The following is a 10,844-nucleotide window of genomic DNA, read 5'->3' on the forward strand; positions in this document are numbered from 1 at the left end:
AAGTACCAGCTGCCTGTTCGGATGTGCAATTTGCACCCTGACCTGTGTGGGTGGGGTTTCCCCTATAACGAAGAGGTCTCTGTAATGAGATCTACCGCTCCGTGTCCCCCTGGGCGTCTGGTTGGCAGGTGTGTGGGACCAAGGGGTCTGAGGGCGACCGGTGCCAGGGGCCCGCTGTCCTGTCCTTCAGCATGCGCCTAGAGAGATGCGGACCCGGGCGCACAGGGACATGCACCAGGGGCTTCCCTGAGCGTGCTGTGGTGGCCGGGAGTCAGCGGCCTCCTGGGACAGTGGACAGGGAGTGTGGGGAGGACGAGCCTTGAAGGACATGCGGGCTGGAACGACAGGGGTCCTGTACACTTAGCGAGGGGAGCAAGGGTGTCAAACATAATCACTCGTAAAACTGAAAGTTTCATAAACAGGATGAAAGATGGAACACAGGGCCGACGAGGTGGATTGAAAATATATGCCCACCAAACAGCAACGGACGTTCCGCAAGAGCACTTTCAGGTAAGAAGAGAGTCATTAAACACAAAGCACTTCCTAAGAAGGAAATCTTAGAGTCTCAAACACACTCAAATAAGATAAAAGTTCAAAAGAAATTAAAAAGATACTATTAAATGCAGCATCATGGTTTCCAAAAAGGGTGAGTGGAATAAACAGGGAGGCTCGTAGAATACACCTGCAGGCTGCGACTGAGCATGTGCAGAAGCTGCAGCGTGATTCCTGCGCCCCTTACCCTTGAGGTCCAGGGAAGCTGACGCCAGGAGGCAAGTCAGGAGACCCTCCAGACTCTCGGAGGTTCTCCTCACTTCCCCTATGCCTCCCCAGGAAGGGACTGTGGCCTCCGCCCCTCTGGCCAGGCAGCCCAACTGCCTTGTCTCCCCTTCCACCCAGCTCCGCCCTAACCTCTACCCCACCCACCTGTGGCCCCGCCCCTCTGCTGCAGCCCCGCCCATTTCCCAGGACAACCCCTCCACCCAGGCCTTGACCATGACCCAACTCCGCCTTTCTATCTACCCCACCCACATCTGGCCCGACCCCAGGGCTCTAACAACACCCAATGGTCGGCCCCGCCCATCTCCTCTTGCCCCAGCGGCGTCTACCCTGGCCCCTCTGCTCCAAACCCCCTGGCTTGGCCCCTTTCACCTTCCAAATCCCCCTGCCTGTCTGGCAGCACCCTCCCTCATTGTGGTGTCAGGATACCTCCTAACGTCATGAGGCTTGTGTCTGCGCTCAGGAACCCCAGTGGAGAAATGCTTGACCTGCCGCTAGGTTCAGAAATCAGTGTCCCGGTCTCTCCATGGTCTGGCTTGAGTCACATGTCCGTCCTCGAACCAAGGCTTGTTACCAGGCATGTGTAGCATTGTGAATTGTGTGCAGGAGACACAGGTCCAAGGAGACAGGGCACAGAGTTGAGGCAACAAGGAAAGAGTCTGTATGTGTCTGTTCAGTGAAGCGTTCGGTCTTGAGATAGTTGTAGGTGTGTGCTGTTGTAATGCAGGGAGACGCTGTGCACAGTTCCCCAGACTTCTCCAGGCCTGGCAGGGGTGGGGCCGATGGAGTGAGGCCTGGGAGGTGGGGGCGTCTTGGGGAAGCGCTTGCGGAGAAGGCTGCTCCTGCCCCGGAGCCTTCGTGTGGGAGGCGGAGGTGCCTGAACTGCCCTGTGGCTCTGAGTCTGTTTACTGAGAGTTAACTACCATAAACCACGCCTGCCACATCCCATACTCGCTGGGTTCGCTGGATTTGCGGCTGATTTCTGTGACAGAAATTGCCGGGCCTCGGGAGAAGCCTGATAAGCAAAGTTTCTTCAGTGAGACAACTTCACACAAGCGACTGGAGTCCGTTCTGGGGCCAGCGTAGGTGTCTGTGATCTTACGAAGGCGATTTTGCCCTTTCAGGACCACCTGGTCGAAAAGCTGACCTGGGTCAGTGATTCACTTCCACTGAGGGCTGTGAGACAGTGACGTCCAGTCGCGCCCCCACCCCCCATCAGTGGCTTCCTTCTGCCACGTGGAGCCCTTGGGAGGGCAGGTGCAGGCTGAGTCCTGTTCCTTGAATCAGCACTGTTCACAGTTGCGGTGGTCCTGGCTGGACCCAGGTTATAACACCAACACAGAGAACATTTTGAGGCCGTTCTGGAAAATTAGAATGCAATCTGGATCAGGACGTTAAACGTTTTTTTAGGTGTGAGCATGTAATTTTGTCTGTAGGAGAAAATGTTGGTCTCTTTTTCTACATGCAGCCAAATAAAAACAAAAAAGCTTTCCTTCCCGCCGATGACCGCTGAGTGTCATTCATCCATCAGGAGTAGAATGAAAGTACAGTTGGTTCAAACACAGGCTAACCGCGGGCATTTTACGTGCGCGCGCGCCACGCTGGCTCACAGACCGGGGTGAGCGGCACAGCTCAGAATGGCGTGGGATTTTCGTGTCCGTGGCGAACCTCCTGTGCTTCTGTCCTGTCCTTCCTGTGGCTGGGATTCCAGCTCATCTGGGGAGAAGATCGGAGGTGTCGAGTCCGGCGCATGGTGGCTTGTGTGCTCTCCTCGTCTTGCTCCTGTGTCCTCACCTGTGCCCGGACTTCGGGTTGGAACAGCTGTGGCGCTTGGGCCGGTACACGGAGTCTGAAGGGATGGGGCCAGTTCCAGCTTCGGACTGAAGAGCCGCCAGTGTTCCCTGGACCCCGTACACGCCTGCTCTTGTCTCGCGGAGGACATGCCCGGGCTCCCTCGCCCGCCCCGGGGGATACGAGACTCGAGGCACAGAGACTTCGGAGCAGTTCAGCCCAGACCAGGCCAGACAGCCCACCGCGGACCTGCGAGTGGGTCCCGCCAGAGCCGGGGAAGCACCAGGGAGGACCCCACGGAGTAGCTGACCCTCAGCCGACCGGCAGACCCGTGAGGACACATGGCTGCGGTTTTAGGCCACTGTTTGAGGGTGATTCCTTGCACAACATTCTGTGGCAAGAGCTGACAGACACTGGGCACCCAGGAATACATGGGCGTCCCTGACCCACAAGTGCCGGGGTCCCTCATCCCACTGAAACAGCAACTCTGGAAAGCTGGGGAACCTCTTATCTGTTGCATTCACGAAGACATCAGGCACGCATGGACCCTGCTCTTCAGACACTTAACAGGAAGTTTAGAACTGGTGTACTAAACGCATCATTATCGCTTATGAAGGCTTTACGACTGCATTGCGGGAAAGATCTATTTCTGCTCAGGAATTAGCAGGAAAAGAAGTGCTATCCCCAACCAAGCCTCCTGTATAGTGACGTGTGATGTGTGTACTCACAGCGAGGGACCGGATTGTCATGAGCTTTCATGTTCAGACGCAGGGCGCGCTCGGAACCGTCCTCAGTGGGATGCACTGATCAAGCTGGTAACACATCAGACGTGTGAGAAGTCCTCCTGCACCCCGTGAAGAGGCTTGTAATCCTCACCACCAGCTCTGAGCTAATCTGGGGTCCCCGAGGCAGCAGAGCCTGTGGCAGGTTGTAAGGAACTGGCGAAAATGCTCTCTGCTTATCGGATCGTCACAGGAGGGAAGGGACACAACTACCAAGTAGATCGGGAGTCATCACGTCCCGCGATGGGGCGGTGGGAGCCGGGGCTCCCCAGCCAGCAGAGGACACAGGCAGGTGCCTGGTGGCCCCAGGCCCACGCGTGCTGTTCTGGAGGAGGTGAGAGGACTTTTGGAGGTACTCAGAAGTATTCTGTCCCTACTGCCACCGGCATGGGCAGAGTCGCGCCCTGCTGCCCCTGGTGTTGGGCAGAGCCACGTGATGTGTCTGGGCCCACTGCAGAAGGCCGTCACCGCGATGAGCCGTGAGAGGAGCCTGCCGGCCGGCCCACTAGTCCAGGAGGTCAGGAGACACACGGAGCCGACCCCAGGCCTGCAGGCCGAGGGGGGCTGCCCTGCTCCCCAGGAGCCTCACCTGGCTTAGCTGCTTCGGTCCCCCCTCACCTGGGCCAGCCCCACTGAGCTCCCCGAGAGCGCCAGCCTGGACCTTCCAGCTGTGTCTTCCCTGCGGCCACTGCCAGGGGCCACGGGCTCTCAGCTCAGAGCTGCTGCCTGCAGACTGGTGAGCTGTCAGAGCTGAGCCGGAAGCGGCCTGCTTTGGACGCCCGGACCAGCTGCCCCTGCCAAGGTGAGAGCCCTGCGTGACGGCTCTCCAGCATGAGACACACGAAGCCTCCCACAAAAAACGAGTCTCCTTCCACAGGCTTTTCTCCTGAGGGCGGGCACTTAGCAAAGTGTACAGTTTTCAGAATCGGTTTGTGAGCCGTGGGTCTGCTCGTCTGCTTCCAGAAGCTCAGGCACGGCAGCTTCTCCCAGCCGCCCACACTGCGGAGCTGTGCTCCCAGCAGCCTCTTCCCAGGCAGAAGGTCCGCTCCCAGGGCAGCGCCCGCGCCCTGTGGCACCACTTGTGGGGGAAGCCGTGGCTCAGGCAGGGCCCTTCCATCCCCAAGGTCTTCCTTAGAGATGGCGGGTCAGAACACCCAGGCCCACCGTGGGCTCGTTCAGGTCACGCGGGCTGGACGTGCGGGCGCTCGGCTTTTCTGAGAAATGCCCTGAATCTTCCACTTGCTCCCCTTCTCCGTTTTCAACAGCTCTGTTGAGTTACTGGGGACGTAAAACAGCAGGCGCGTGCCGGTCAGTTCGGGCGTGTGTGTGTCCATGTGGAACCATCACCACAGTCACAGTGACGAGTGTATTCGTCACCCAACTCGCCCTGTTCCCTCTTCTCACCCCGCCTGCTGTTTGGCAACAAGCGCTCTGCGTGCTGTCACGATAACACATTTCCACTCTCTAGAATTTTTTATAAACAGAATCCTGGCATTTGTACTCACTGGGGCTTCTTTTCCTCAAAGTCATGGTTTGACCTCATCCGTGTAGTTGTGTCAGTGGTTCAGCCTTCCTGTGGCTGAGCGGGTCGGCGTGTGGCCGGACCACAGCTTGTCCATCCGTTCAGCTGTGGATGGACGTTCAGTTATTTCCAGTTTGGCTCCTGACACACAAAGCTGCTGTGCACGTGTGTGGACGTGGTTTTATTTAGGCATTCGCTGTCATTTTCCTTGGGTGAGAATCTAGCAGTGAATTGTCTGGGTCACACGTACGTGTGTGACTGTTTGGGCCGCCGCCATATTGTTTTCTGGAATCCTGCCATCTCTCGGGATCAGTAGCAGGGCACAAGGGTTCTGGTCGGCCCACCGCCTGGGCCGCACTCTGTCATAGGTCTGAAATGTTGGCCATTCTAATAGGTGTGCAGTGGTATTTTTAAACACCCAAAAGGGGTATTGTACATAAGTTATACCCCTTTTGGGTGTTTAAAAATACCACTGCACACCTATTAGAATGGCCAACATTTCAGACCTATGACAGAGTGCGGCCCAGGCGGTGGGCCGACCAGAACCCTTGTGCCCTGCTACTGATCCCGAGAGATGGCAGGATTCCAGAAAACAATATGGCGGCGGCCCAAACAGTCACACACATACGTGTGACCCAGACAATTCACTGCTAGATTCTCACCCAAGGAAAATGACAGCGAATGCCTAAATAAAACCACGTCCACACACGTGCACAGCAGCTTTGTGTGTCAGGAGCCAAACTGGAAATAACTGAACGTCCATCCACAGCTGAACGGATGGACAAGCTGTGGTCCGGCCACACGCCGACCCGCTCAGCCACAGGAAGGCTGAACCACTGACACAACTACACGGATGAGGTCAAACCATGACTTTGAGGAAAAGAAGCCCCAGTGAGTACAAATGCCAGGATTCTGTTTATAAAAAATTCTAGAGAGTGGAAATGTGTTATCGTGACAGCACGCAGAGCGCTTGTTGCCAAACAGCAGGCGGGGTGAGAAGAGGGAACAGGGCGAGTTGGGTGACGAATACACTCGTCACTGTGACTGTGGTGATGGTTCCACATGGACACACACACGCCCGAAGTGACCGGCACGCGCCTGCTGTTTTACGTCCCCGGTAACTCAACAGAGCTGTTGAAAACGGAGAAGGGGAGCAAGTGGAAGATTCAGGGCATTTCTCAGAAAAGCCGAGCGCCCGCAAGTCCAGCCCGCGTGACCTGAACGAGCCGACGGTGGGCCTGGGCGTTCTGACCCGCCATCTCTAAGGAAGACCTTGGGGATGGAAGGGCCCTGCCTGAGCCACGGCTTCCCCCACAAGTGGTGCCACAGGGCGCGGGCGCTGCCCTGGGAACGGACCTTCTGCCTGGGAAGAGGCTGCTGGGAGCACAGCTCCGCAGTGTGGGCGGCTGGGAGAAGCTGCCGTGCCTGAGCTTCTGGAAGCAGATGAGCAGACCCACGGCTCACAAACCGATTCTGAAAACCGTACACTTTGCTAAGTGCCCGCCCTCAGGAGAAAAGCCCGTGGAAGGAGACTCGTTTTCTGTGGGAGGCTTCGTGTGTCTCATGCTGGAGAGCCGTCACGCAGGGCTCTCACCTTGGCAGGGGCAGCTGGTCCGGGCATCCAAAGCAGGCCGCTTCTGGCTCAGCTCTGACAACTCACCAGTCTGCAGGCAGCAGCTCTGAGCTGAGAGCCCGTGGCCCCTGGCAGTGGCCGCAGGGAAGACACAGCCGGAAGGTCCAGGCTGGCGCTCTCGGGGAGCTCAGTGGGGCTGGCCCAGGTGAGGAGGGACCAAAGCAGCTAAGCCAGGTGAGGCTCCTGGGGAGCAGGGCAGCCCCCCTCGGCCTGCAGGCCTGGGGTCGGCTCCGTGTGTCTCCTGACCTCCTGGACTAGTGGGCCGGCCGGCAGGCTCCTCTCACGGCTCATCGCGGTGACGGCCTTCTGCAGTGGGCCCAGACACATCACATGGCTCTGCCCAACACCAGGGGCGGCAGGGCGCGACTCTGCCCATGCCGGTGGCAGTAGGGACAGAATACTTCTGAGTACCTCCAAAAGTCCTCTCACCTCCTCCAGAACAGCACGCGTGGGCCTGGGGCCACCAGGCACCTGCCTGTGTCCTCTGCTGGCTGGGAGGTCCCGGCTCCCACCGCCCCATCGCGGGACGTGATGACTCCCGATCTACTTGGTAGTTGTGTCCCTTCCCTCCTGTGACGATCCGATAAGCAGAGAGCATTTTCGCCAGTTCCTTACAACCTGCCACAGGCTCTGCTGCCTCGGGGACCCCAGATTAGCTCAGAGCTGGTGGTGAGGATTACAAGCCTCTTCACGGGGTGCAGGAGGACTTCTCACACGTCTGATGTGTTACCAGCTTGATCAGTGCATCCCACTGAGGACGGTTCCGAGCGCGCCCTGCGTCTGAACATGAAAGCTCATGACAATCCGGTCCCTCGCTGTGAGTACACACATCACACGTCACTATACAGGAGGCTTGGTTGGGGATAGCACTTCTTTTCCTGCTAATTCCTGAGCAGAAATAGATCTTTCCCGCAATGCAGTCGTAAAGCCTTCATAAGCGATAATGATGCGTTTAGTACACCAGTTCTAAACTTCCTGTTAAGTGTCTGAAGAGCAGGGTCCATGCGTGCCTGATGTCTTCGTGAATGCAACAGATAAGAGGTTCCCCAGCTTTCCAGAGTTGCTGTTTCAGTGGGATGAGGGACCCCGGCACTTGTGGGTCAGGGACGCCCATGTATTCCTGGGTGCCCAGTGTCTGTCAGCTCTTGTGCTTCCCCGGCTCTGGCGGGACCCACTCGCAGGTCCGCGGTGGGCTGTCTGGCCTGGTCTGGGCTGAACTGCTCCGAAGTCTCTGTGCCTCGAGTCTCGTATCCCCCGGGGCGGGCGAGGGAGCCCGGGCATGTCCTCCGCGAGACAAGAGCAGGCGTGTACGGGGTCCAGGGAACACTGGCGGCTCTTCAGTCCGAAGCTGGAACTGGCCCCATCCCTTCAGACTCCGTGTACCGGCCCAAGCGCCACAGCTGTTCCAACCCGAAGTCCGGGCACAGGTGAGGACACAGGAGCAAGACGAGGAGAGCACACAAGCCACCATGCGCCGGACTCGACACCTCCGATCTTCTCCCCAGATGAGCTGGAATCCCAGCCACAGGAAGGACAGGACAGAAGCACAGGAGGTGGGGGCGCCTGGGTGGCACAGCGGTTAAGCGTCTGTCTTCGGCTCAGGGCGTGATCCCAGCGTTATGGGATTGAGCCCCACATCAGGCTCCTCCACTATGAGCCTGCTTCTTCCTCTCCCACTCCCCCTGCTTGTGTTCCCTCTCTCGCTTGCTGTCTCTATCTCTGTCAAATAAATAAATGAAATCTTTAAAAAAAAAAAAAGAAGCACAGGAGGTTCGCCACGGACACGAAAATCCCACGCCATTCTGAGCTGTGCCGCTCACCCCGGTCTGTGAGCCAGCGTGGCGCGCGCGCACGTAAAATGCCCGCGGTTAGCCTGTGTTTGAACCAACTGTACTTTCATTCTACTTCTGATGGACAAATGACACTCAGCGGTCATCTGCGGGAAGGAAAGCTTTTTTGTTTTTATTTGGCTGCATATAGAAAAAGAGACCAACATTTTCTCCTACAGACAAAATTACATGCTCACACCTAAAAAAATGTTTAACGTCCTGATCCAGATTGCATTCTAATTTTCCAGAACGGCCTCAAAATATTCTCTGTGTTGGTGTTATAAGCTGGGCCCAGCCAGGACCAGTGCAACTGTGAACAGTGCTGATTCAAGGGACAGGACTCAGCCTGCACCTGCCCTCCCAAGGGCTCCACGTGGCAGAAGGAAGCCACTGATGGGGGGGGGGGGGGCGACTGGACGTCACTGTCTCACAGCCCTCAGTGGAAGTGAATCACTGACCCAGGCCAGCTTTTCGACCAGGGATGAGCCAACAGGTGAGAGGTGGGCGTACATGATATGCACAGGGTGCCCAGGTCCCCCGACCCAGATTTCCTTCTGGGATGTGGGGGGTGGGGGGTTCCCTGCCCCTTCTGCCCAGGCTGTGTCCCACAGCAGTGTGACCCTCCATCAATGCCCAGCAGCCCGGAACTTCTGGGAGGACCATCCCAATTTCCTCCCGTGGCAGTTGCCCCAGGCTGCATCTCCAACACAGTCGGACTCCCAGACTCCAGCTGGGAGCAGCCTCTTCCCAGCTCTGCCTTCTCCTGCACTTGGTTCTTCCTTAAAATCAGGTTGGCGACAATGGTGTGACCAGGAAGCCCCCCCACACCTGCCAGATGTGCCGGCCAGGGTAGGAAGACACTGGGGCTCAGGTGGAGTTTGGTCAGAGGCTGTGCCCAGCTGAGTCCAAGGCTGCTGCTCATGTGAATGTCCGTTCCGTTCCAGGTGACAAACACTGACCTCCATCCTGGACTCAAGAAGACGAGGTCTAGTGTCAATACCTTGAAGGGGGTGCAGACAACCGAGATGAGGTTTAGGAAGACCCTGCCCAGGTGCTCGTGGGAACGAGGCGGGCAGAGCTTTGTCACTGCCTAGTCCGAGTGGGAAGGAGCACGTCCATCCTGGGGCTGGAGGAGCGGGGGAGAGCTGGACCTCAGGGTCACACCTGTGAAGGCGCAGGGGGCCTTGCCAGGGACAACAGTCATCCCGGTGCCACGTTTGGGCCAGACCGCACCCTCCTTCCCCCTGAGCTGCCTCCTTCTGTCCCCGAGAGCCAATGCCTTCCTCCACCTGTGGGCCCTGAAAGGGCAAAATCGCCTTCGTAAGATCACAGACACCTACGCTGGCCCCAGAACGGACTCCAGTCGTTTGTGTGAAGTTGTCTCGCTTAAGGAACTTTGCTTATCAGGCTTCTCCCGAGGCCCGGCAATTTCTAGCACAGAAATCAGCTGCAAATCCAGTGAACCCAGCAAGTATGGGATGTGGCAGGCGTGGTTTATGGTCATTAACTCTCAGTAAACAGACTCAGAGCCACAGGGCAGTGCAGGCACCTCCGCCTCCCACACGAAGGCTCCGGGGCAGGAGCAGCCTTCTCAGCAAGCGCTTCCCCAAGACGCCCCCACCTCCCAGGCCTCACTCCATCGGCCCCACCCCTGCCAGACCTGGAGACACGCAGGTCCCCCCCCCCGAGAAAGACCCAAACCTAGATACCGCGCAGGTGTAAATGTATGCATTGACCTGGTCCCCAGAAACGAAGGCCCGGCAAGGGAGAGTGGACGGAAATGGGACCGTGTGGGTCGCCCGGTGCCCCCACTGATGGCACCGGCCTCCTTCAGGGCGGCATCCCACCGGAGGAGGAGACACAGGTCTTGAGGGATGTGCCTCCTGCCCGATGGAACTCCAGGTGGGTCCACAGCTGAGCGGAGGCTAAACTGTGGCCCCGGCCCCTTCTGACTGCCGGGAACGTCCAGCAGCCAGCGCCCGATTTCTTCCGGAATTGCAGAGGCAGACAGAATCTGCAAACTGCTGAGGGGCATCTGCTTCCTTGCTGCGTCCATGTGAGGCCAGCTCCCCGTGACGTTCTCCAGGGCGCCTCCCACCACACGCCAAGCTCAGAGGCCCCGAGGGGAGCGGATGGGAGCCCGACTCCTCCCCACCCTTCAGTGGGATGAGCTGGAGCTTCCTGAGACCCTGGTATGTGCTGGGGCCTCACGGGCACGTCAGGCTGGAGCCAGAGACAAGCAGCTGGAGGGACGTGATAGAGAAAGCAGCCAGGCCCGAGACAGGCCAACAGGAGTGGCGTGAAGAGCTGACGGGCACCCATCAGTCAACACGTCTTTAGTGGGGCCCCTGTGGACCCGGCTCTGTGGGAAAAACAGAGAGACGCCCAGATCGACAGCCTCGGCAGATGCACGTTGCGTTGGTTGGGCTGGTGGAGAGTCCGTAAGTGCTAGTTTATAATAAAGCAGTAACAAACAACCCCCAGGGCTCAGCAGCTTACAGAAACAGAGG

General features: G+C 58.0%; 1 pseudogene; it reads right to left on the bottom strand.

The window, feature by feature from the left end:
* LOC121099890 overlaps positions 1–10,390 on the bottom strand; it is a 13,409-nt pseudogene extending 3,019 nt beyond the window's left edge.
* Positions 10,391–10,844: the final 454 nt, after the last annotated feature.

The sequence above is a fragment of the Ursus maritimus genome, unplaced genomic scaffold, assembly GCF_017311325.1.
Source record: "Ursus maritimus isolate PB19 unplaced genomic scaffold, ASM1731132v1 scaffold_33, whole genome shotgun sequence".
Taxonomy (NCBI): Eukaryota; Metazoa; Chordata; class Mammalia; order Carnivora; family Ursidae; genus Ursus; species Ursus maritimus.